Below are 27,982 nucleotides of genomic sequence, written 5' to 3'. Positions count from 1 at the left end.
ACGAACGCCGCCTAGGCAAACCTGCAAACCTTCAGGGAAGGGAGGGGATCTTGCTCTCTTAATTTCCCAGTCCTAGGAAAGGCTCACCTTCAGGAATAGCAGCAGCTTGGATGATTTATTGCCGGAGAAAGGCCGTACCTCAAAGGATTCATGTCGGGAGCCACAGGTACAGCCAGGGTAGCAGCCCTCATTTAGTGTGAGACGGGGAAAGAAGCTGGAAAACAGCTTCCATGAAGAATATGCCTTTATAACCTGCTAAAAGCAACTGAATCAGGACGTGCTCTGTGGTTATAATTCCATGCTACTGATGGCAGCAGCTGCTGCAACAGGGAGGCCGGCTAGGGCTGCACACTCAGTGGAGGCAGTGGGAGCCTCGACCCTACTGGGTTAGGCAAGGGCTTGGCAGGTGCCACTGCAGTCACCCAAACCATGGCTGCAGACCAGCCCTCCTGCTCTATGGTGCAGGCAGGAGCCCCGCCCTCCTGTGTGGGGCTACAGCCGCCCAAACTGTGGCCATTGATCCAAGTCTCTCTGTGCTCTTGGTGGGGACCAAAAGCAAGCAGGATCCGCCCTCCTGGTTACAGCTGCAGCCTCCCGGCTGTGGACCTGCACTTCACACTCGGTGGAGCAGGCAGGAGCCAGGGACAAGCAGGAGCCCCGCCTTTTCTGAGTTTCCCTTTTCTGAGATGGCGGAGCAGGAACTCCTCAGATGCAAATGGAGCATCACGGCAGCCTGCACCCTGGGAGGCCCGGGAACAACGCTCCCACCACTTCATCCCTGCAGGCTCAGGGGTGTCTACTCCTGCTGCCTGGCTTCTCTTCTCTCCAAGTGCCTGCTCTGATCTCCAAGCAGGGTTGGGGCTGAGCCCCAGGCTATGAATGGCAGCGGGAGGCAGACAGATTCCTGGGTGGAAGGGGGCAGACCCTGTAAGGCCCCTCCTTCAGGCCAGGCTGCCAGTCCAGGACCGGAGTAGGGACTTGTAATGCCTCCCATGGTGGACAATGAACCAATCGGCAGGAACTTCCACCCCTCTGAGGTCCATAAAAGCCTCACATTCAGCCACAACAGGTCAGCGAGAGACAATGGGCGAACCAGCTACAGAGAGGAGCTACCCTCACTGCCGAGAGCTTCAGAGACTTGCAGAGATGTCTGAAAGATCTGCTTGTGGAGAGGAACCCCAATCTCCAGGGCCTCCTCTCTGCCAAGAGCTGAACACTCCACTAGATGACCTGCCTATAGAGAGGAACTACCCAATGTGGGCTTCCTCTGAGCTGTTGCAACACTCAATAAAGCTCCTCTTCACCTTGTTCACCTTCCATTTCTCTCTGTACCCCATTCTTCCTGGACACAGGACAAGAACTCAGGCAAAGGTACCACCTGCCACAGACGTTTCCAGCCAAAAAAGCGACACCCCAGAGACCACATAACACTATGATTTGGAGGCAAATAATGGGAGGAAAATGGAGGAAGGAAGAAAAGATAAAATCTCATAGGCATACAGACCTGATGTTCAACAAACAATGTGCTAGGCAAGTTACACAGGCCATCTCAAAGATGACTAAGTGACTTCTGAAATGAAAAGCACAACTGCCATCCTAACCCCTCCCTGAGTTTCCAGCGATCAGTACTTCACTTGTAAAGGAGTAAAGCGACATCCATCTGTTACCACTGTGCCATCAGAGGACACCAGGGCAGAGTTCCCACAGCACTTAACCAGCCTGGGGCACTTGAAGGCTTGGCCTGGTGTTCTCAGGTGAGTGGCAAGACACCCCTACAACCCAGGGCGGGTTCCAGGACAAATGCAGCTAATGCCAGAAAGCTCTGTTTGGCAATGCAGTTAGAGACAAGGAGTCGACGCGTCATTTGAGAATCACTGCTCTGAAGAAAATTCTAGAAATGTGACAGTAGCTGGAGGAGGAGGTGGGGTCAGTAGAGAGGAAAAAATACGCAAGGCCTGATTTTTAAAATACCTCTTGCTGCATTTCAATTAAATGATTAACATTAGCACTAAAATGAAGATCTATATCAAAACCCTTGTTTTCTTGATGAGGAAACTGAGATGCAGAAATGTTGAGTGACTTCTTGTCTGAGGTACTTAGCTAATGAAGAGCAGGGCTGGACTTAGAATTTAGGATTCCTGTCCCCATCAGTGGGCCTTTGCTCCGTCTACCACAATGCCATGCCATGTTTCTTACTCTGCTGTAACTGATCCTCAATTTTATCTTCAGTTTTGTTTTTACTAATATGTTTCAAAATACCCTAAAGGGAAAGGTATCAGATTAACCAAAAGAGAAATTTTTTTCCTTTCAAAAGGAAACTTTTAAGAACCTTCACTGACAAAGGGATTAACTCTGCTTTATGATAGAACTGCACTAAAAATAATAAGGCAGATAAAGAAAAGCTTTTATTATTTTAATGAATTCAAAAGCTGGAAGCATTATTGAGATGAGCAGTGTGTTCACTGCCCTAATCCAATGTTATCAGGTTTTAAAAATTATTCTGTGTAGGAACTTTCCTGCTACATCAGACAAAACCCCAAAATACGCTAAATAAACAGAACATTAAAATTAACTTCAAATCCTCAGCCCTTTCAAAATAGAAAGCACAAGCTATGAGACACAAAACTTGCTCATCTGCAAAGATCATCCCTCTGTCTACAGTGGAACCCAAAGATTCCTCTGTTACCATTTAGCCCATGCCCTAAGAAATTTACGATTGTATACATTCTTTATCTGAATCAACCATTTACTTCTGAATGTATAAGCAAGTTCATTTAATCTCTGTTCTTTTGCATCCACAGCTATAGAAAAAGAAATTCAGCTTTTTTTTCAACTTTGCCTTACTGTGATTGATTCTATAGAAAACATCACAGTAACCATTAGAATCAACACAAATTTGTCACATGAATGTTATATTCTTTTAAGTCTCAGAAGAAAACAACAGAATCTTTTTTCCCAGACAACTTCAACGTTCAAAACAATGTTACTCAAAGACAACATACTATAAACCATAACATTCCATTAATATTCCATTTTTTTTCAAAACAGATCACATTTCTTGGCTATTAGGTTGACACCATTCTGCCATACTCTTGACACATGAAGTTTAAAAATTAGTACTCAGGTAACTGCGGGAACAAAAATGACTCTCGTAAAGTGAAGTTAACTATATTTAACTTATTCCAAAGTGGTGTACTTTCTACCACAGCTCACCTAGACAGACCATTCCCATTCTGTAATCAGGCCTGGTATCACAAAGGTATGCTGAAGCATGTTTTATACCTGTTGGTTAAAACGACTTATTACTATATTGTAATTCTCTACATACTACACTAATGTTTCTGTCTACATAAAGCACAAGAATAACCCATATGGAAAAACTGGGACCCAAACCAAGAACTTCTATGCAGCTATGGAGGGGATGAAGTGAGTCTATTTGTCTGAGAAAGGAAATGTCTGATCCAGCCATGAAAGTGCAGGGTTCGAGGGGACATGGGATAAAGTCCACAGGGAGAGAGAGGGAGAGAGAGAGAGAGAGAGAGAGAGAGAGAGAGAACCAAAAACCCTGTCTACGTTACCACAATGATATCCCAATGGCTTACTCACTTCCCCTCTAGAGCCCCGCTAAAAGGTCAAGATGTCTTAAACATCAGCCCCCAGCTTACTATCCTAAAAGAGAATGGAGGAAGAAGGCTTGCTCCAGAAGGCTCCAGCTTGAAATGATACTCTACAGAACTTATTACTCACAAAACATTCCTTGAGGGGAAAAAAGAACCCGAAACCCCCTCTACTTTCAGTACATTGTGTCCTTCTACATGCAGGATGGACGGAGTTCCTGTTAGACAGTGAATCTAACTCCCCTTTTTGGATAATCATACAAAAGCATGGGGTTCAGGGCCAAGCAGTTTAAAATCCTGGCTCTTCACTTAGTACAATGAACCAAGTAACTTTCATTTCTCTGACGTTCAGTTTTCCCATCTGTGGAATGAGAATAACGAACCTATGTTCAAAGGCTACTATAAGAAAGAAAAAACAAAATAATACTTGTAAAGGACCTAGCCTACAGTCTCACATTCAGTATCTATTCAACAAATATCTGTCGATCCTTTCCCCGCAATCCCCACTCCACCAGTAGACAGATTCGAACATCACCTGATTAGATAAGCAAATAACTTTCCTTAACTATCCAAGTATCTTTAAGGCCATTTCCAGCCCAGAAGGACATTCAATACCGTAGAGAGGTATTTCAAGAGGCTAGTTGTGCATTCCCAGGGACTGAGACATAGCTAGGCCTGTCTGGCATTCTCGCAGGCCTGCTCTCCAGGATCTTCCTGTGGCAGGAGCCCAGATCTTCTGGAAAAAGTCATAGGAAGAAGTAAATGCTCACAGATGTGGTCAAAAGAAAATGGAGACATAAAGAGAAGAAGGAAATTTCAAGCGGACCACTCCAACCCCCAGGTCAGAGGTCAGCACTATGGGATGTGGGAGCCACACGACACTAAAGGAAAAGCTGCGTCACTGAGAATGCGGTTTCAGGAGCTCAAGACAGAACTACTTCCTCTGGAGTCTGTGAAGAAAAACAGGCTCCCTGGAAGTGAATGGTTCAGTCCAGTGGCTGCTGGAATAGAAAATAAACATGAAATTGCCTGGGTGACAAAATAAGAGAGGCTCCCGGCAGGCAGCCCACATCCAGAACAGAGAAAAGGCAGCCTAGGACACCTGGCATCTGGAGAGCAGGGATGATGATGGAGAGAAGTGGAGGCAAGAGAGTGTCTGTTAACACATCCTGGGGACAAGGGTGTGGTCCACAGATCAGCCACAGGGACACTCAGAACTGACTTGGAGGAGCTTGCCATTGGCTATGTGAGGAGAGAGCTTGGAAGTACCATGTTGTTGCTATTTCCATCCTAAACTATTATAAGTTGGTAAAACAAGAGTTATGTGCCTTGAGACCAATGCCACCTCAGTCTGATTGTTTATTCAAAGCGAAGTGGAGAGAGAAGCAAGTGAACCACTATTCCCCATGCACTTACTATGTTTCAGGCACTGAGTGAAGATTTTTCTCATTTTATTCCATATAATTTCATTCTAAAGAGAAGATTAACAACTTCATTTGATTAGCTATACTTCCTCAATAAAGGCTTTTGAATGAAAGCAAATTTCATTTTGCTGATCAGGCTACATTACCAGGCTATATACGTGAGCGTATCCTTACAGAAATAAATTAACCTGGAATTAACATTATGTATTTTTGTTGTTGTTTTCAAGCACCCAGTCTCATCCTGTCACCCAGATTTAAACTTTCTCAGCCACATCTGCAATATGGGGATGGTAAAAATAGGTAATGACAGGAGCTATTTCACATTGTTTTGAGGACTGAGTTTCTACACATAAGGTGCCTGGCGAAAGTAAGCACTCAATAAATGTTAGCAATTTTTATGTTTTATAACACTAGGCTCCTCAGCTCTATGAAGCAAATAATGAAAGAAATTCTGGGGAGTGTTTTCCCTACACATATATGATCTCCAATTTACTCTTGCAGTTGCATGTGGCGCTGGAACCATATCACATGGTCTGGAAGTTCTCTCAAGCTTCCAACTCTCTACTCAAGAACCAACCTTCTGTGTGTGCTTCTCCCTCAGATAATCTTGCTTCCAAATTCAGAGGAAACAGAAGCCAGAGCCCTGCTACCAACCTCCTACCCAACCCCCATACACAGCATTATCCTTACCCTTCAAATCCTACCCACTTCTTAGAGGAACACTCCTGCTACACAGCCCACCCGCTCATTCTCCTGTGTTCTGCATCCCATCTCCTTTATAGATCTGGCACCAACATCCACAACCTGTACTTCCCCTCACTACTTCCCACTCACTACTTCCCCTCAGCCTAGAACCCTGCTGGAGATAAGAAGGGAAGGAAGGAAATACATTTTATTTATATTTTGATTGACTGATTTTCAGGGTTATGCTCTGTCACACAGGCTGGACTGCAGTGGTATGATCACAGCTCACTATAACTGCTCAAACAATAGGAGGGTTCAAGCAATCCTCCTGCCTTAGCCCCCCCCAGAAGCTATGGCCCCATGCCTGGCTAACTAATTTTTTGTTTTGTTTATTTATTTTTTAATAGACACAGAGTCTCAATATGTTTCCCAAGCTGGTTGCAAACTCCTAACCTCAAGCAATCCTCCTGCTGTGGCCTCCCAAAGCCTGGGATTACAGGTGTGAGGCGCCACTCCTGGCCTGAGAGTCATATTTTAACCAAACAGTCCTTTAACCTCATTCGCCTCTAGTTACAACGCTTTATTTAACCCTTTAGAGCCAGATTGCTAGAAAAAAAACTCTTTATACTTGCTATCGTCTCCATTTCCCCAAATTTCCACTCTTTCAAAATATGTGCTGTGACATCATTAGGCACTAAACGTACTCTTGCTTTGGGTTCCAATGACCTCTTAAATGCAAACTGCAGAAGACTTTAATCCTTTCTGCTTACTCCCCCAAACATGAATCACTCTCTCTTCTACATTACTGTGGCTTCACTAGACTGCAAGTTTATTAAAGGCAATCAATCAATCAATCTATATCGATTGATGGTTTTGACTATATCTAAGCATACCGTACTGTACCTAGCCTATATTCACTGAATGAATCAATGGGAATAACGAGGGCCTTGAAGGCTACAATGACTTCAGTGTGCTATCCACTCTGATTCTATCTCTACTATGTAAAAAGTTAAAATTTCTCTTACTAAGTGAACGATACCTTTGGCATGGTAAGATATACAAGGTGTAAGGTTCTAGCTGATCCTACTTCATGCAGCTCCAAGTAAGCAATCTGCCCAAAGAGAAATCTGTTTATACTGGCAAAGTGCTTCAGGACTTAAGTTTTCCAAGTTTTACCCCTCTCACGGCACAGAAAGATGTGCAAGACACACTATTAGGCTATTAGAAATTGAACCCAATAGCCCTCCTAGTTTCTTTTAATAGACTTTCGGATGCAGTGTTTCATTCTTTCCTTTAAAAACAATACGATAGTAATTAACAGTTTGTAATTTTCTTTTTTTGAGATGGAGTCTCGCTCTGCCGCCCAGGCTAGAGTGCAGTGGCGTGATCTTGGCTCACTACATCCTCTGCCTCCCAGGTTTGAGCAATTCTCCTGCCTCAGCCTCCTGAGTAGCTGAGACTACAGGCCCACACCACCATGCCCAACTATTTTTTGTATTTTTAGTAGAGATGGGGTTTCACTGTGTTGGCCAGGATGGTCTCAATCTCCTGACCTTGTGATCCACCTGCCTTGGCCTCCCAAAGAGCTAGGATTACAGGTGTGAGCCACCATGCCCAGCCAACATTTTGTAATTTTCAAAGTAGTTGTGTAGGAAGATTGCCTGAACTATGAAATCCCAGAAATTCTGCAACAAGAAGCATCACAACAGAGAAGGCACTCTTGGTTTATCGTTGTCCACACTTAATTACTGTATTATAATGACAATGTATGAAATAAATGAAGCTACCATCAAAACAAACAGCATATTAAACAGGAAAAATGAATTTATGAATTAGTTTTCTTGCCTCCCAAACTCCCGTACTCTACACAAGCCACACCTGATGAGGAGAAGGAAAGAAAATGAGAAATTTAATAATGAATAATAGTAATGTTACTACGAATAACAATTCTAGCAATTATTCTGGCATTACTTTGAAAATAAAAAATGTATTGCTTAATCTTCAGCTTTTGCTCCGCAGCAGATTCCAATTCTTTCAGGACATAACCAATATAAAGCAGATAATATTCATCCCTTCTTTCCATAATTTTCTTGTTTCAAAATAGCAACCTAAAATACACCACTGATTGTTTATAGATATTCTGATTAAAGAAAAATATAAAATTTCAAGCATCAACCAGTTCTGCTCTATAATAATAAAAAACTATCTTTATAATAAAAAAGCTATCAAACCAAATAATCTGATCATCACATAATTTCTCATGAAAGCTGAAAAGGAAATACAATCATTCACTTATTGGTTCGCCTTTCACCAAACATTTATTGTGCTAAATGCTGGCAATACAGAAGTGGACATCTACTTCGTGCCCTAAAGATGCTCATAGTTAGCACCAAAGCTACACATCTGGCCAGGTACAATGGCTCATGCCTGTAATCCCAGCACTTTGGGAGGCTGAAGGGTGGATCACTTGAGATCAGGAGTTCAAGACAAGCCTGGCCAAAACAGGAAAACCCCATCTCTACTAAAAATACCCAAAAAAAAAAAAAAAATTAGCCTAGTGCGGTGGCACAAGCCTGTAGTCCTGGCTACTCAGGAAGCTGGGGCAAGATAATCACTTGAACCCTGAAGGCTGAGGTTGCAGTGAGCCAAGATCATGCCACTGCACTCCAGCCTGGCGACAGAATGAGACTACATCTCCACCCTGCCCCACAAAAAAATCCACATCTAAGAATTACATTTATCTTGAGTTACGGAGTTTGATGGAGAGAATTTTTTAAATTACTGTTAAGGTCTGGAAGTTTCACTTTGGCTGTTCTATCATAGTGATAGAACATATCACTATCATAGTGAACTAACTATGTTCACTTTGGCTCACATAGATAACTTGGTAACTATGTGTTCACTACACACAAAAAGACTTTCCTGGGCCTATGCATCATTTCTAGCAAATGGAGCTAATAACAACTTTTCATCAGAGAGCTCTTTGCCCCATTTTTGTTTCAGAAATGGGCAACAAAAAGTGAAACAACAAGGTGAAGATGTTTTAATATCCTGCCACTGGGATGTTGATGAGGTCAGAGACAAGCAATTTACCTTCACATGAAATCAAGTTTTTTAAACAATTTAGATTCTGAAGAAAGGATCTTTTAGTATGACATCTGCTACTACTCTAAAGCTTATAACTCTGAGTTATTGGGAAGGGAAGAACATGTTTTCCCCATTAAAATATGTTCTATCTCATGTTTATGATCCAAGGTGAACTCACAAAAACCTAGTTTCTTTGGTTCCTTCAATAAACATTAAAAGCCTGTTATTTGTGAGGCACTATGCCAATCATTAGGATATAAAACCAAATAAGACCCAACCTCTGTCCAAAGGAGCTCAGAGTCTAGTGGAGGAAACTCAATTAATGGTTGCAAGAAATACTGTGTTTCCTAAAATAGCCACAAGATGTTTGGGGAAGCAAAGAAAAGGGGTGACTTGGACTAAGAAAGGGAGAGTCACAGAATGCTTTCCTTTAAGAGGTCATATTTGAGCTGAATTTGAAGGCTGATTAAGAATTACCTACACTAAAACAGAAGTCACAGGTAGAAAGGTAGAACAAACCATATTTAGTGATTTGCTGAAACATGGAGGGGGTGGCACAAAGGAGCCTAGAATGATTCAAGTGTCTGGTTTGGATAAACCACTGTAGGCACCATTCACAAAGAAAGGGATGCTAGGAGATATGAGGGCAAAGATGAAAAGGCCATATGCAGAATGCAAAGCTTAAACCTGTGCCTCACATCTGTTTGGAACAGCAGGGGCTTTCTACTTAGTGCTTACACCCGCAAACCTAATGCCTAGCGAAGTCTGGGACAAGGACAAGAGCTGCCCCTGGCACCACTACATGTTTACCAGTCCCTTTGGAGCATCCCTGGCCTCCACTGTTTTGCGTCTGTTTGTAGCTTGTGTTTTGGCCTTGCCGGCAAGTGTCCTTCAGGGAGGGAGGTCTGGCTACCCACAGTTTACAGATAAGAAAACTGAAGCAAAGCGATCATTAACTCGACAAGAGAAATAACCAGCAAATGGCCTTTGTCCCAGAGCCCACGGTCTTCACCAAAACACTGCCTGGTTTAAGAAACAGCAGCAATTAGGTTTCTTATGAACTTATGAGCCTCCTAAAGGCAGGCTCTCATTCAGTCAGGCATTGTAACCAGGGGATCGTATTCAGCTCCCAGTTGCAAAGAGGTTCTGCACCTCTCTAACTCCAAAGAATAGGGAAAGGGGCCCCGGAGGCATGGTGAGTTTGCCATTGGAATAAATATCGTGGACCCAAACGCTTTTGCGGAAGAGCGATTTATTAGACAGAAAGAGAAAGAAGACAGCTCCCAGCTGTCGTGGGAGCGGACCCAGAGAAGGAATCCGTATAGGTAGGAGCAGCTGGAGCTTTAATCCTTGAGTTATTCCCGCCCCATTCATGTTCTCGTCCAATGACAGGAGTTCTTTCAAACTTCCTCTGGAGTGACTGATCTTTGACTCTGATATCGGATTGGCTACTTGGTCCACAACTCTGAGTTATAGAGCCCCCTCCTCCCAGAGCTTTCCGCGGGATTTTGTGACAAAGGAGCCCCACCTGGCTTTCCCTACCTTTGTATGGAAAGTCAGACAAAGAATTTTACATTTGAAACTCCTCTGGTTCCAGCATGAAGGCGTGGAGAAGGTGCTCAAAGGAAATCCCTGCATTTGAAACCACGCCCCTCGAGGACCCAGGAGGAGAAGCACATGTACAACACAGTCCCTCAGCATCCTGTGTAGATCACCAAGTTAAGAGATGCTAACAGATATTCCTTCTCAAGTCATTCCTTTTAATCATGTTCTTTGTCAGATGCAAAAGGCCTAATTCAATACTAGAATTCCTCTATATCCATTATCAGATCACCTGGATAGCCTGTCCTAAAGAAATCAAGTCCCTCATTGCCACAACAATAAGCTTTGTCTTTTTGTTCCATAGGTCAGCTTCCATCTTTTTTTTTTTTTTTTTTTTTTTTGAGACGGAGTTTCGCTCTTGTTACCCAGGCTGGAGTGCAATGGCGCGATCTGGGCTCACCGCAACCTCCGCCTCCTAGGTTCAGGCAATTCTTCTGCCTCAGCCTCCTGAGTAGCTGGGATTACAGGCAGGTGCCACCGTGCCCAGCTAATTTTTTGTATTTTTAGTAGAGACGGAGTTTCACCATGTTGACCAGAATGGTCTTGATCTCTTGACCTTGTGATCCACCCGCCTCGGCCTCCCAAAGTGCTGGGATTACAGGCTTGAGCCACCGCACCCGGCCGCTTCCATCTTTTCTATTCTGCTACAGTCTGTTGTTGTGGTTAATTACACAAGAGACTAGCACACTTGTATCAATCCCTAGTGGAACTGCTTTGAGAATCTGCAGACCAGACCCAATATTACGGGGCTTCCAAATTTTCAAGTGTCACAGAATCGCAAGCTTCTGATCACTGTATTAAGGATCTAGACCTGTGGTTCAGATGAAAGATGAGCTTTATAAAGAAATATGTTGCCTCAGACCCCAATAGGTTGAAGATTGCAGGAAGCTGAAATGCTTCAATTATTCTAGTTAATGGACTTATTCCCCACTGGTTATGCACAGCAGATTGAATGGACAGTGCAGGTGCAAACCAAGAAGTAAACAGACCTCTAAATAAGTAAAGAGCCAGGGAGCGCTAACTAGGGAAGCACAGGTTTCAGAATGAATTATTAAAGCCTGCACTGGTCCACAGCTAAGGGTATGACTGATTTCTAAGTGAAGACATCTTATACTGAATGCTGCTACTTAAAGGTAAAAATAGACTCATTCTTCCCCTAACTCTCTTTCTCCATCATTGGTGAAAAATGAAACAGCCACGTTGGCTATGTTGGTTTATAATTGATGTGTCTGACACTAAAATTTCATTCTATGTACTTCCATCCTGTGAAATGCACAGTAAGGGAAGAAAATCATCTTGACAGGTAAAATAGTAGGTTTTGACACATTCACTAAGATATATGTGATAGAGCATTTTCGACTGAGAACGACGCAGTTCTATTTGCAAGTTTACCGCACATTTCGAGTTTCACTTTGAATAAACACTTTAAAATAAAAATAAATACAGATGATTAAAAGAGGAAACTGGCTTTTTTTTTTTTTTAAGAACTACCTGGTAAAGCATACGATTTTATATTTACTCTTTTTATAAAACTATTTACTGAATAATATGAAAAGGTAGACAGTGCTTAGAATTCCTAGCACATAAGCACTCAATTTATTAATGTGAATTACACATATACACACAAATCAGAATATAAAAATATAAAGGTATATGATCACTCCAACAGCATGAATTCCACTTTAATTTTCCTCTCCCTGACAAAACTACTGATTGAATGCAAAAGTTGCTCTTTAAGTAGATAACACGTTTTGTACGCATTTAAGAAACATTCGCTGAGCACCTGCTTCATATCAGCATAGTTCTCAGTACAGATAGAGCAATGAACAAGACACATGAGGTCTTTATTCTAACTGAGCTTAATTCTACCCAGAGTGAGATACACAGTACTGAGAAGTAAATAAATAAGAAGATATTTTCAGCTAATGTTAATAATGTGGCGGTAATAAAACAGAATACCCAAGCGCTACTTTAGAAGGAGTGACCAGAGAAGGCATCTTTGAGGCAGTCACATTCAATGGAGTCCTGAAGGATGAGACAGCCAAACACTAAAAAAGGATTTTTGAAGTGCTGGGGGGAAAACATGTGTAACAGCCAGAATTAAATTCACTGCTTTCAGTAGAATACCAAATAAAATGAGGTACCTAAAGAAGGGGTTCTTTTTCTCACTGGAGTCCCACAGTGCCATTAGGAAGCCAAGCTCCTTATGCCTTTTTCTTTGCCCCACACCCCCGCCCTGGTGTGCAGCTTGCCAGACGGCCACTGTACTACTGAGCAGTAACTCAGCCTTCCAGTGATGAAGAATGGGGGAGGCTGAAGGGCAGGGTGCGCAGCCAGCCTAGTCAGTCCCTTCCTGTCAGCAAACAGCAGCTTCCCAGAAGCCCTGTCCATAAATGTTCATACACATCTGCTCTGAACTGTCCCACAGATACAGTAAAGCTAAGGAAGTTTTTTGCTTTTAACTGGCATGGATGGGCCTTTTGTTGCCCCAGAACAAAAAAAAATGAAACTCTGTTAGTAGGAAGAAAGCAAGAATGGGCACTGGCCTATGATAAGCCATGTCTGCTGAAGCATCTGAGAAAGGGCAATGCAAGTGCAGTCCTTCATAGGGTAACAGGTCTGGTCTGTAAAACAGAAGAACAGGGTGCAGGAGTGCAGGGAACAGAAGGGGAGCACAGCCCAGGAAGACTGTGAGTGAAATGGGAGCCACGGTGCTGAGGGCTCACCAGGGCCTAGAGCAGGGCGGGTATTTTATTTTTCCCTCCACGAAACGTGGTCTTGCGATGCTGCCCAGGCTGGTCTCAAACTACCAGGCCTAAGAGATCTTCCTGCCTCAGCCTCCTAAGGAGCTGGGATTATAGGAGTGCACCACTTTTCCTTTGGGTATTACCTTTGTTTTACAAATAATGAAGTCAACTTGGTAGGTTAAGTTGACTCAGCTAAATTCACAGATTAGGAATGAGAGGAGACACGATTACAACTCTACTTGATCTGACTCCTAAATTCATGCCTGTAACACTGTAACATTCCTGCTGTCTTCAAATCCGTGCTTTAACAATATGGCTCTGACCATGAGCTGACATAATTCCTTCTTCCAGATCCATTCCGCTTATTACCTACCGTCCTATTCACTCACATTTATCCGAAGTGTTTATCTGTTCTAATATTTTCATTTATTTCAAAGTTCTAGAGAGAACTGCATGTGTTTCTTCACCTACCTAATATGCATAGAAGAAAAAAATATTAAAACTGAAAATGACTATTTTCATCTGATGCTGAGGTATGGGGTGTGAAAATTCCCATTAGTGGGAAAATAAATCTCTATACTGCTCCTTCTCACTGGAGATACCTAGGGAGGGAGAAAAGACAAGACTGAAATTTCAAAGCTCATGCCAGTCCTTCAGTGCTGAAATATTAATGAGCTTCTGACTTTGCAAAGGTGGGCCCAGTGCCTAAGGATGTTTGAGAGTTAAATTGCTCTGCGTAATGAAGGAAAGGTAATCGAGTTCCCGAGGAATCGGAGAATAAAGAGGTGTAGGAAAAGTGAGAAAGGCAGGGAGCTGTGAAGATGGCTGCTGGCTAACCTCACAAGCCATCTCCCATGATTTCCACATTACCAGCAACACTGCTACCAAATTCCTGACACAGAACTGATACCAGTCTCTCACATGGGAGACAGCAGTGAGTGAGGATTCTGTGGGTGACTCCTGTCAGCAAGCATTGGAGAAATACTTTGAGATCATATCCAGGATAAACCATTATTTTCAAATCTGGGAAGAATAAATAGAGATGGTGAATGTAAAAGAGCCCCATGGGACCTGGCTGAGCTCCTTGATATTCTCCAGGACAGAAGCAGAAAGAAGGTGGGCTGTTTGCTGACTCCTCTTGCCCTGAACGTTACTACCGTGCAGGCTGGGGCTGTGAGACTACATCAGACAAGCCAGGTGTTCTAGCAGTGGCTCTAGGTAAAGCTCATTCTCTTTGCTCACTTGGAGCACCACCCCACTCCACCCTGCACATCAAAGCAGAGTCCTCTACAAATGAAAATGCAGCCCGGTACACCTGGCATAGTTCAACCACAGGCCTCCAAGCATGACAGACTGTCTTCATTGTAGTTATAAAGGCCTATTTTCCCAAGAGGTTTCTTTTCTGGGGCCCTGTGGCTTTCAGCATGAACTCCAAACTCACTGCAGACTGAGTGACTTACAGTTTTTTCTATGTGCTAAGCCGCTACATTGCTTTCCCTCTTTACACATGCTGTTCCCTCCATTTCAAGTGTCCTCTCTTTCATGTTGAACCCATTTTCATTCAATTATCTTTTATGAGTTTTTCAGAGAGCAATTCAGGCACTGTTTCTCCAGGCTGCCTCTGGTCTCCACTTTTGATTTAGATGGCTCCTTTATGTTCTCAGCCCCTTGTCTATGCCTCTACCTTGGCACATCATGCTCTATTGGAATCATTAATTTACTATCTCCCCAAACAGATGTACCCACAGAGCCAACAGTAAACCTGCAACAAAGAATCAAATACAGGTCTGCCCAATGAGAGTATATTTCAAATGACAGGCAGGAATACGTCTTCCCTAATCCTAATATTTCCTTTACTGCATAGCTAAGACTCTTCTGGCCTATATCCAGACCTTCACTAGTTAAGCCAATAGCAGTCTTCAAGCCAAAAAGTCCTATAAGTAGCAGTACATGTGCATTTGTTGCAGGAGGGTAAAATAGGTATTACATAGATAACAGCCTGGGTGCCAGCTTGCAGGAACAGAAGAAGACAGCGTGGCAGAGCTGCAAGGAGAGTAAGTGTGGTGAAAGCATGCTGACGTGTACCTGGCTGGCTAAGCGACATTAGTTTCTTGGCGAATCTGTCAGAGAAGGACTGCTACACAACCCAAATCTGTGGGAGCAATGCATCTAAAGTGAGAAAGACTGAAGTAATGCTACACCACCATGACCATTCATTGAAAAGCCAGCAACTCCAAGTTGGCTAAGTGAGGAGTCTTACCTCAATTACCCTAAAAGAACATTCTAGAACTAGTTAAGCTAACAAGAATAAGCATATGCGGGGGATGTTTCTGGGAAAAGAAGCCTGTCAGAGCCAGGCAGAAGTGTCAAGTGGAATGTGTCTCAGGGACAACTTAACTTGACACTATATAAAGAAGTATTTCTGAAGACTGCAGCCAACTCATCTGAACTCTCCTGCCATGTAAGTCATAGTAATTATTTTTAAACTAACAGAATTGGTATCCATGTTCTTGAATCATTTAAAATTCTTATCTCCTCTTTTTAAGAATCTGGAATTTTTGTCTGTGTTACTCCTAAATCCAAATTTCACAATACTGTGGAGTCCATGGTTTTCAGGCATCATTACAAAATAAGCAGCACTTCCTGACAGCTGGTGGCAGCAACAATCTGAAACTTACGATCATATTTCTTAGTTACAATACATACTTAAGTATCACCTCAAACCTTTAAGCACCATACAATGTGAGGGTTATTCAGATGTACAGAGACTAGTGGTATGGTCAGGATTTCAACTATACCATATACCTGAATAATGAACAACTCAGACTTACCTCACGTATTACTAAATATTTGCTTCATGTAACGGCAAATTATTTTCAGCTGAAATGGTAGAGCACAACCAGCTTTGTGTATATTCTAAGTGGCTTAAAGGCTAAGTACGTACGTAATCCCTTCAGCAATATGCCTCAATTACATTTCTTGAATTGCAGCTACCTCTTGCACATTTAATCACCTTCATCTGTACTGTTAACCTAAACTTGCTAAATATGCATATTCCCAGAACACATCAATTAATTTTTATAATTCTTTCATTTGAAAATATCCTTGGAACATTAATGGCTGAAGAGATGAAGGATGCCATGTTCCTAATATAATTTATTGTGACTCTTACACTCAATGACTGGTTGTAACTAGTAAACTCAAAACCACAACTATATATGACTATAAAATGACAATGAAAATAGTTCATTCCATACTTGTAGGCTGCTTGACATTTTCCAGCTTGCCTTGATTTTATAAAAAGAAATGACCTTGAAAATAATTAAGCATATCAAGTGGTAAGACCGTAGCTCACTGAAACACAGCAATATGTTCAAGTCTTTAGAACACTGCTAAGCATTCATGAAATAGAATGAAATTTTATTGCTCTTCAACCAATATATACTTTTATTTTATAGGCTTATGCATATTCACTAAGAGGCCATTCTAATCTTCATCTGTCTGCATTCTTCTGAACTTAGAAATAAAGGCAATCAGGACTCTGCCCTGCTAACCTTGGAACAGATCAGATTTTGCAAGAGGCATCAGGGTGTGATTGATTTTTTTTTCTTCCCAGCCTGTGTTTAATTAGAGTGCTCTCAATAAAAACACAATTCAGATTAAGTTTCTGTACTCAATGTTTATTAATTTGGATGCTCTTTAAAAGAGTATGTGAACACCCTGATAAATGAATTTAGCTGCTGTCACTTTATAAAAGGACACGTACAATTAAAAAGAAACAGGAAATAGGCAATGAGATAGAAGGGAAATGCTTATGAGACCTGGATGCTATCAGCCACACTGCATACAACTGAGTGTGCTCCTCCCTGCAGTGTTGCAGCAGAGGGCTCAGGGGAGTCACAACTGACCACACTTTAGGATCTTGGGCAGAGGAGTACTTGTAGAGACTGAGGAAAGTTAAAATCTCCAAGAACGGAAGATCAAATGCTGAGAGACCTGGCGACACCCTAATAAAAGGAATATCCAGGACAGAGGCCCTATTTTGAGTTAGCTCAGGTTCTCTGCTGGGTTTCCTCTTCTACCCCAACCCTAGCAGGTCAACTCGTATCACAAAATTTAAATTAAAACACAAAATGTTTAGCTGGTTTCTCCCAACTTGAAAAGGAGTTGACCTGTGATCCCGGGTGAGAGAAAAGGAGGTGTGTAAAAATAAGGTTTCTCTCAGGAGGTGATGGAATGCCTTAGAGATCTGGTATTTTCAAATCACCAGGACCAGCCCCAGTAGCCAAATCCTTAATGCTTAAATCTTTCCTCTTCCCATGACACATGGATGGGGGAATGTGAGTAACCAAAGAAACTAGGCCCCAAGAGAAAGTTTCTGGTGCCAGGATATTTCTGGTGGGTCACTCGTTCGTTTGCTCATGCTAGATGTGTGTGCCATGTGCCAAGGCACACTGTCCTAAACAAGACTGACAATGTCTCTGCTCACATGGAGTTCATACGCTTGTGATGGGTGACAAACAATAATAATAAAAAGATTTGGGGAAGAGTATCAATCCTAGAAAACATTTATCAGTCCACTCATTTACTGAACATAGGCTACTGCTGTGCAGCAGGTTCCACGCTGGCTGCTAGAAGTATACAAAGGTTAAAACACAAGCTAACTTTGGGAGTCAGCCACATAGAGATGGTAAATGAAGCTGCGGAAATCCGCAAGGTAACCCACAGACAGTGTGTAGACAACAAAGAAGGTGGGAAAAGAACCCCATCAATATGGAAGACAGGAGTGCAGGAAGAAAACTAGGAGAGTGGAGTATCACTGAAGCCCAGGGAAAAGTGTTTCAGAAAGGGAGCTGTCCATAGGACACGTGCAGTTAGAGTATGCAGAGGATTGAGCAACATGGAGATTGTTGCTGATCTCAACTAGAGCAGGTTCAGTTGAGTTATGGACATGAATGCCAAACTACAGTGGAAGTGACAAGAAGAAAGTGAAAATTAAAAATGTAAATAATTTCAGTTGTAATTGTGAAAGGAGAGATGACTCGAAGATAATTAGAGAAAGAGGTGGAACAAAGGCGTTACTTCTTTCTTTCCCCCTCCCCTCCTTTCTTCCTTCCTAAGACAGAAGACATGTAGCCACATTTAAAGGCTAAAAAAGTGAAAATAATTGAGACTAGATAACTAGTAGAGTGAGGTCCATAAAATAATAAAAGAGTAAGCTCTAGAAAGCAGGAGGAGACATCCTTTCCTTTGGGGATTTTGGGACAGAAAGAGGGAGGTTTGCTGATGCTTTGAGGGGTCAAAAGAGGTGAAGGGTTAAAAGTTCAAAGAAGCTCCTACCTTATTGCCTCAGGCCAGGAAAATTCCCAGGCAAGACTGTGTGCAATTCAAGAGGCTACCAGATACCAGTCACAGGTTTTTAAGGTGAGCTTAGTTGACAAATGGTAAAAGTGAATAGAGGTCAGGGAGTGGAGAAGGTGGCTTATTTGATTATTAAAGTTACTTACAGAACTATATATGAATTTTTTACAATGAGACAATAAAGAAATACTTGGGTAACAATAATTCACACATTTTGAAGTAAAAATTTCTACTTATCAGTCTAAGTAAGGGGGAGAGGGAGTCCTGGAAATGCAGACACTACTGAATCAATAACTTCAGTAACTTAAGAGGGCTGTATAGAAGTAAATGGATCTACATGTGCACATCTGAATGGAAGAGGTCAGGAATTTAGGTCAAGAAGGGTCATCTCCAGTGATCCACACCCCAGTTACCTAACATCAGGTAAACTGCTTTGCTGCACTGTGTGCTAGGTTTCCCTTTTTTATTTTGATTATTTATTTATTTAAGAAAAGTACTATCTGTTTTCTTGCAACTCCTCAAGGATATAATGCAGTGTACATATAATGCTTCTGGGCAACTTGGAAAGTAATCTGAGAACACCAAAAGTCTATACTGAACTAGAAAAATCCTCTGGACACAGGCTGCACCAGGCCACACACTGGCATGTTCCCTTCACATTCCTAAAGAAAAAAGGTGCATATTTGTACAGGGTTCTTTCAGATGCATTTCCCTCACCTGAATCATTTGTTCCAGTATGCATGGCTGAAACCTAACCTAATTAGCAGGAGGATAACATAATGCGGCCTGAACACACATGTAAGTCTGGTAACACCCTATGCACTGTGTGAAAACGCATCTTATCTGTTGGCATAACCAAATTGTAAGCCCTTTATTTACTGAGTGTCTGCTAAATCAACATACAGCCTTCATATTTTGTCTGTTCCCCTGTTAATTCTTAAAGGTTATTGGTTCCTAGAGTCTGGGAACCATGTTAGTCATTGTGCTTGTAAAGTACTCGAGATAATGTTTGCCTATGACACTGCTTGTTTAACTTGCTATTGGCCCAATAACATGCGAATATGTGCTCCATAAAAGCAACCAATGGTGGTACCCGACAGCTAGGAGCCACAGGATAACTTAGTCATTATAGCTTTGTTTCTGAGGTGAAACATAAAATTAACTACTTTAAAAAGAACAATTCAGTACCATTTAGTGCATTCACAATGATACACTACCACCAATGTATCCAGCTCGAAAACATTTCCATCATTCCAGAGGAAAACTCTGTACCCACTGAAAGCAGCTCCTCTTGGGTCCCCCTTCCCACAATCCCTGGCAAACATCAATCTGCATTCTGTCTCTAGGGATTTACCTATTTTGAACACTTCATACAAATGGAATCATACAGCATGTGACCTCTTGTGTCTGGCTTCCTTCATTAAGCATAATGCATTCTGGGTTCATCCACGTTGGAGCATGTATGGGTACACTTCATTCATTTTACGGCTGAATGATATTCAATCGTATGGATAGATTGCAATTGGTTTATTCATTCACCCAACAACGAGCATTTTGGCTGTTGCTAACCTTTTCACAACTGTAAATACTGCTACTATTTATAATACATGTATATGAGTTTAAGTACCAGTTTTCAATTCTTTTGTGTGTGTACATGGGAGTGGAATTCCTGGGTCTTACAACTTTCTAAGGAAGTGTATTCCACAGTGGCTACATTTTACATTCCTATCGGAAATGTACAAGGGTTCCAATTTCTTCACATCCGTACTATTTTCCATTTTACTGATCAGAGACGTCCTATTACATTTAATAGTAAATGTGAAGTGGCACCTCACTGTGGTTTTTTCTTTTTTCTTTTTGAGTCGGACTCTCACTCTGTTGCCCAGGCTGGACTGCAGTGACACGATCTCGGCTCACTGCAACCTTGCCTCTTGGGTTCAAGTGATTCTCCTGCCTCGACCTCCAGAGTAGCTGAGATTACAGGTGCCCACCACCAGGCCCAGCTAATTTTTGTAGTTTTCATAGAGATGGGGTTTCACCATGTTGGCCAGGCTGTTCTCAAACTCCTGACCTCAGGTGATCCTCCCGCCTCAGCCTGCCAAACTGCTGAGATTACAGGTTTGAGCCACCGCACTCAGCCTTACCTCACTATGGTCTTGATTTGCATTTCCTTAATGACTAATGCATGTTTTCATGTGCTTGTTGGTCATTTGTATATCTTCTCTGGAGAAAAGTCTATTTGACTTCTTTGCCCTTTTATAACCTGGGTTATCTGTCCTTTAGTCATTTTTAAGCAAGGCACTCCAATATTCTCTAAGCATGTTCCTTTAAGCAGACAAAATGCAGTGGTCAGATAGTTGCGTTATGAAACCAGACTGCTTGGGTTTACTCTGCAACTTAGTCACTATGTGATCTTGACAAAATTCTCTCTGAGCCATAAAATCTTAATAGTAAACCTCATGGATATGTGTTAAATATTAAATAATCAATGTAACATAAATACAATAGCATGTGACACACAGTAAAAGCTATAAATGTTTCAAAAGCCAGTAAAAGCATATACAGATATCACCTTCATGTAATTACATGTGTATTTCCATAAGGATGGGAAAAATGAATGAACGTCTACCAGATTCAGCCATGTAAGGGTAGAAAGAATTTCAGGGAGGAAGTCACAGTTTTTTGCCTCCGTGTTAAGACAAAAATGCCTCCAAAATAATGAAAAGCACTACACAAAATACTGATTTTTAAATATATTTTTAACAACATAGGAAAAGCATTCTTTCACTTTTGCGAAGGAGGCAGAAGCAAAATCTGTGAAGAAAATGTGGCTGCAGACACCCAAAAGGGACCGAACCTTCTACCCTGTCACACATTCCTGGGAATTCAAAAGAATGGAGAAAGTTTACAAGCTGTGGTACTTTATAACTGCTATTTCTTTGGAATGGTTCTTTTTCACTGTTGGAGGAAAATAAACCATAGTATACTGCTGAGAAGTATTAAGAGTCATTCCTTTCTGTACACACACAAAAATTCACTGCACCCATAGGAATCATGTCAAGCAGTCTTCCAGCTTGGGTCTAAAAGTCATGTATATTGTTCCGACAAGTCTACCTTGCTGCCATTACGCTCTGGCCAGTTTTAGAAAGGAGTGTTCAGTGAAACAAATGACACCTATACAGTGTCAGTGGAAAAGGCCCCTGTGTTCCAATTCTAACCTATCCTTGCAAGACAAAGGTTCTTTCAGGGTAGGAGGTTCAACATCACTTGCTATGTACTGTAGTCCAATTAAATTTGCAATTTGTAATATATAATTTTATACCTATAATTTTTTCTGTCACTTTACATTGCTTTAATATGAAACGAAGTCTCCACTTCATTTGAATTTCTTCGAAATCCTGGGTTTTTTAAAAGCTTGTGTGTCCTTCCCTACATCCGTTCCACCTACACAAATTTAACACCGACAGACTAATTAAGTTGGATAGCAATCCATGCACTCTGCAAAAGACAGATGCCAAGGCACAGGAGTCATGGGTAAGTTCATGTTTATTTTCCATTCTGTAAAGGACAGGATGGAAGATGGGGTCAGAAATTGTAAATCAGAAGGAAAAACACCAAAGTTAATTTAACAAATAAAGAGAAGGAAAATGAGTGAAAGTCAATTACAGGGCAAAAGACTTTCTTTCTTTAAAAAGAAAACACACACACACATACACACACACAACCACGAAGAAAAAAAAAAACAACCTCTAACAATATATATGAAAAGGGCAAGCTTAAAGCTTAAAATGTAGACTATCTAAAAACAAAATAATGTTCCTGGACTAGCAAATAGAAGTCCTAGATTTGTCACCAAAATGCTCTTGCTTGTCTCAGACAACAGGTAAAAAAGGATGCTTCAGGGGCAAAATGACAATGGACAGCACTAGGAGTCTCAAGTTCGAGTTCCAGCTCTAGAGATACAGCAAGGACTGTAATCCCAGCACTGGGCCAAGGCAGGTGGATCACCTGAGGTCAGGAGTTCAAGACCAGCCTGGCCAACGTGGTATAACCCCATCTCTACTAAAACTACAAAAATTAGCTGGGCATTGTGGCATATGCCTTTAATGCCAGCTACTTGGGAAGCTGAGGCAGGATAATCGCTTGAACCAGGAGGTGAAGGTTGCAGATAGCCAAGATTGTGCCACTGCACTTCACAGCCTAGGCAACAGAGCAAGACTCTGCCTCAAAAATAAAATAATTTTTTTAAAAAAGGATACAGCAAGAAATCTTAGGTCTAAAACGTACCAATAAACTCATTTTTCATAGATTATGGAAATAATTTTGATTTTCAAGTTTCGATCACAAGACCAGAATGTGTTACAGTTTAATTCTGAGTCTGCATCATTCTTGGTTTTTGATCATTATAGAAAATACAGAAACCACAGAATAATACAAAAGAGAAAAAGGGAATGTGATATAGTACAACTTAAGGAAAAAATAATTTTAGCATTATTTCCTGATTATCAAAAACAGTAACTAAATGATATATTTTTCATCAACCTTAAATCAAGAATTATCACACTGATTTTCTCCCCGCTCCTAGAAATATGCCCAATTAAAAATATCAGACTAATGTTATATATACTATGTTATTTAATCCAACTAATATTGCAGCATATTTTCCATATTACTAAATATGCCTAATGCTTGCATGTAACTTCTCTTTACATTTATTTATAATTCATTTAACCATTCCCACAATGCTTAAGCTTTTTGTGTTTGTTTTTTTGCTATTAAAAAAGTACAATTACTAGTTTCAACAAACAAGGATCATTATGAATAATTTTTTTTAATTTTAATTTTTCTTTTTTCATTGGCCTACTTAGAAATTATACTATGAGTAATTTCTGACTCTTGATAAATATTTCTAAATTTGCTTGTCTTGAAATATAAATCAATTTACAGGAGGCTGGGGCAGGAGAATTGCCTGAACCCAGGAGGCGGAGGTTGCGGTGAGCGGAGATTGCACCATTGCACTCCAGCCTGGGTAGCAAGAGCGAAACTCCGTCTCAAAAAATATATATATATAAATCAATTTACACAAAAACAGGAGTAATATGAGATTGCCTGTCTTAAACTGTTCCTAAGATTTGAACATTAACATTTCCTTTTAATTTTTGCGAAATGGCATTTCACCATTACCTTTCATTATTCCAAATGAATGCTAAAAATTTATCTGAAAAAGTGCTTTCAAAAACTGTAGTTGACAAAAACTAACATCTTATAATGCTCAGTCTTATCATCTATAAACATATGTCTTTCCAAGAAATCTTCTGTATTTCTTAAAGTTTACAGATTTCTTTGTACACTGTTGCAGTACTTATGGCTTCTCAGTACTGTATTATAGTACTTTTAGTTTTTTATTTGCAAAATTCATGTTATTTTCCAAACAACCCTCTGATATGTATTTTTTTAAACCAAAAGATTATTTTCTGTGGGTTCTTGTTTTAAAACTCCAGAGAATATACCAAGTAATTTTTATGGTTTCATAGCCTACAAATTACTAATTTAAGATTATAAATTTCTGAGAATAATTTTTTTCCTTTCTGTACATGTTATGGTTCTCTATTCTAATTTTCTAAGTATTTCTACTTTGGTCTAGTAAAGTTTCTTTGTTCCCAAGTACTGGGTGAGGTAGAACAAATGTTGTCTGTGTACAATCAATTGAAAAAAAGGTATATTTCTTTTATAAAAGATATCAACTTTATTCCATTTATTGCTTTTTAAATTATTTTTATATGACATTAATATAATCCCTTCTTAATTTCAATTTTAATTTGTCTGATTCACCTTTGCATATCCTTTTGCTTTAAATCTTAACATTTTAGATCACTTTTTTTCAGGGGATGGGGGTAAGGAATGCAGGTGTCATCACTGGTCAAGAGCTTATACCTGAGAGGACTGGAGTACTGTCATGTGTTCTTAACAACAGAGACACTTGCTAAGAAATTCACTGTTAGGTGATTTTATCTTTGTGTCGGGACCACAGCGCATACTAATGCAAACCTAGATGATATAGACTACTACACACCTGGGCTATATGATATTGCCTATTGCTCCTAGTCTACATACCTGTACAACATTTACTATACTGAATACTGCAGGCAACTGAATACAATGGTAGGCTTTTATGTATATAAACTTCTCTAAACACAGAAGGGGTACAATAAAAATACAGTATAAGGTTGGGCATGGTGGCTCATGCCTATAATTCCAATGCTTTGGGAGGCCAAGGTGAAAGGATTGCTTGGGGCCAGGAGTTTGAGACCAGCCTGGGCAACTTGGCGAGACCCCAACTCTAGAAAAACTTAAAAAATTAGCCCAGCATGTTGGCACACAACCATAGTCATAGCTACTCAGCAGGCTGAGGTGAGAGAATTGTTTGAGCCCAGGAGGTCGAGGCTACAGTGAGCCGTGATCGCATCACTGCATTCTAACCCGGCTGACACAGTATGACCTTGTCACTTGAAGAAAAAAAAAGGTATCAAAGATAAAAATAGTGCACCTATGTGGCGCACTTACCATGAATGAAGCTTGCAGGACTAGAAGTTAATCCCGGTGAATGAGCAAGTGGCAAGTGAATGTGAAAGCCTGGAACACCTGCCGTACTCTACCACGGAATGTATAAACCCTGCACACTGAGGCTACTCTACGTTTATTAAAAAGCTTTGTCATTCTTCAGTAATAATCTTAGCTTATTGTAACTTTTTTACTTTATAAACTCTTTTTAACCTATAATACTTACCTTAAAACACTAACACATTATTCAGCTGTAGAAAAACATTTCCTTTTTTATAACCTTATTCTATAAGCTGTGAAGTATTTTTAATTTTTTTTTTTTTACTTTTTAAACTTTGTGTTAAAAACGAAGACACAAACACACACATTAGTCTACAGCTACATGGGTCAGGATCATGAATATCACTGTCTTCCACCTCCACACAGCATCTCACCGGAAAGAATTCAGGGCCAATAAAGGCACAGAGCTGTCATCTCCTCTGATAACGATGTCTTCCTCTGGAGTGTCTCCTGGAGGAGCTACCTGAGGCTGTCTTACAGCTAATGTTTTTATTTTTTATTTTTATTTGGGTTTTTTTTTTTTTTTTTGAGACAGGGTCTTCCTTTGTTGCCCTGGCTGAAGTGCAGTAGTGGGGTCATAGTCCATACAAGCCTCAAACTCCTGGGCTCAAGCTATCCTCCCACCTCAGCCTCCTGAGCGGCCAGGACTACAGATGCGTGTCACTACACTTGACTCTTTTTTTATTTTTTTGCAGAGACAGGGTCTCATTATGCTACTCAGACTGGTCTCGAAATCCTGTATCAAATAATCTTCCTACCTCAAGTTCCCAAAGTGCTGGGATTACAGGCATGAGTCACTGCACCTGGCCAACTTTATTTTTTTTAATAAGTAGAAGGAGTGTACTGAATCATAAAAGTATAATATACTAAATACATAAGCCAGAAACATAGTCATTTATTATCACTATCAAGTATTATATATGGCACATAATTACATGTGCTACATTTTTATAGAATGGGCAGTGCCATAGAGTTTTTTAACACCAACATCACCACAAACACATGAGGAACGTGTTATGCTGCAAAGTTATGACAGATGGTAGAAACTTTTCAGCTCCATTATATGGGACCACCATTGTATACACAGTCGATCCTTACCCAAAACATCATTATGCGGCCATGATAACATTTGTTTGGTTTTGTTGTTTGTTTTTAAGATAGGGTCTGGCTCTGTTGCCCAGGTTGGAGTGCAGTGGCACAATATCAGCCCACTGCAGCCTCTGCCTCCTGGGCTCAAGAAATTCTCCTGCCTCAGCCTCCTGAGTAGCTGGAACTATAGGCACGCACCACCATGCCCAGCTAATTTTTGTATTTTTAGCAGAGATAGGGTTTCACCATGTTGGCCAGGCTGGTCTCAAACTCCTCAGTTCAGGTAATCCTCTCACCTTGGCCTCCCAAAGTGCTGGAATTACAGGTACGTGCCATGGCGCACCTACATTTGTTTCTTAATAGTGGATCTATTCCAGGGGCTAAAAGATTACATAGTACAGAGTAGAATCTCAACGATTACTAATTATTAGTTATAATACATCTGCCTGTCTTTATACTTTCATCTGGCAAGCACCTGATAAATTAAACTAAGGTTTTCTGTGATCATCAGTCGATGTATCTCTGCTACTCTTAGAATTAGAAATACCTGAAATATTACAATACTTTCTAAGGTCATGAAAATCTTCGAGGTATTAATGAGAATCCGGGTTACATGAATATTCATTTGTCTACATTCAAAGCTCATCAAATTATATCCCTAAATATATACATTTTATCATTTATACATTATACCTCTAAGTTTAGAAAGTATTACAGGAAAAAACTATGGCTCAGGAAATAACTGTGCCTGTGCCCTATGTAGAAAGCACACTGGTGATACAGACAAACATTAACATATTTACAAAATTATATTCAAATATAAAATATTGTGTCATCATATTTTGTAACATGGTAAATATCCCTTTATATTGCACCAAAAATTAGAGTTAGGCTTCAAACTGATTTTTACATACCTTATTACAATAAACTTGGTATTATCCAGCTGATAGGAGATAAGACAAAAAGTACCCATGGGTACTTTGACCATTCAGGTAAAATAAATGTTTTGTTCTTTGAGAGCTAGAGTAATAACCTTCACAGTATACAAATACTCTAGACTTGAAAATCCCTTACCACCTGAGGATTAAAACTCTTTCAATATTCAAGTCTAACTACTTAAGTTTAAACAATACTTTCTATCACAGATCTGGAGCAGTTTATGAACTATCAAGGAAAACAGCAGCATTCACAGGGTGATCATTCACTCAGTTTGTGGAAACAGAGTATCTTTCATCCATTATGATTTTGCTAGGGAATATCTTCTCATCTGTTATGATTTACCAAGGAGAAGGACGTTTGCTAGGGCAAGTTTCAAACATTTTTTGGAGATAGTCCAGGAAAATAGAGGGCAAGTACTGGCATGTGTGATTGTCAGGTGGGAGAATATATCAATCACTTAATTATCAATTATTCATTAAGGAGGGCTTTCAAATACAATGTAAATCATAACAGATGAGAAGATATTTCCTAGAAAAATCATAATGGATGAAAGATACTCTGTTTCCACAAACTGAGTGAATGATCACCCTGTGAATGCTGCTGTTTTCCTTGATAGTTCATATCAAGGAAATGTAAATGAACCATGTGTAAAGTAGTCATGAATTCCAAGTATATAATAATGTACAGAACACAGAATAAAAACTTTTTTTAAAATACGTAATTTACTTGAAGGAGTTTCCTTTCTTAAATACATTCTCTATGAAAAGCAATTTGTACTGACACAAGTTACCACATCTTCCAAGGACTTTTA

At 40.5% G+C, this 27,982-nt stretch overlaps 1 protein-coding gene across 14 annotated transcripts in view; it reads right to left on the bottom strand.

Annotated features, from left to right (window-relative positions):
* Positions 1-27,982, bottom strand: part of SMYD3 (SET and MYND domain containing 3) — an 839,170-nt gene that overhangs the window by 480,512 nt on the left and 330,676 nt on the right. Inside the window, exon 1 of one of the 14 annotated variants that reach the window (XM_035280440.3) lies at positions 88-27,982. This exon is cut by the window's right edge and continues 19,202 nt beyond it. The exons of the other annotated variants lie outside the window; for them this stretch is intronic. The gene's annotated coding sequence lies outside the window, so the exon portion shown is untranslated. The remainder of the gene's footprint in view (positions 1-87) is intronic. 14 annotated transcript variants of the gene reach the window in all.

Source organism: Callithrix jacchus, chromosome 19, assembly GCF_049354715.1.
Source record: "Callithrix jacchus isolate 240 chromosome 19, calJac240_pri, whole genome shotgun sequence".
NCBI lineage: Eukaryota > Metazoa > Chordata > Mammalia > Primates > Cebidae > Callithrix > Callithrix jacchus.
This window is presented reverse-complemented; position numbering and strand designations above follow the sequence as displayed.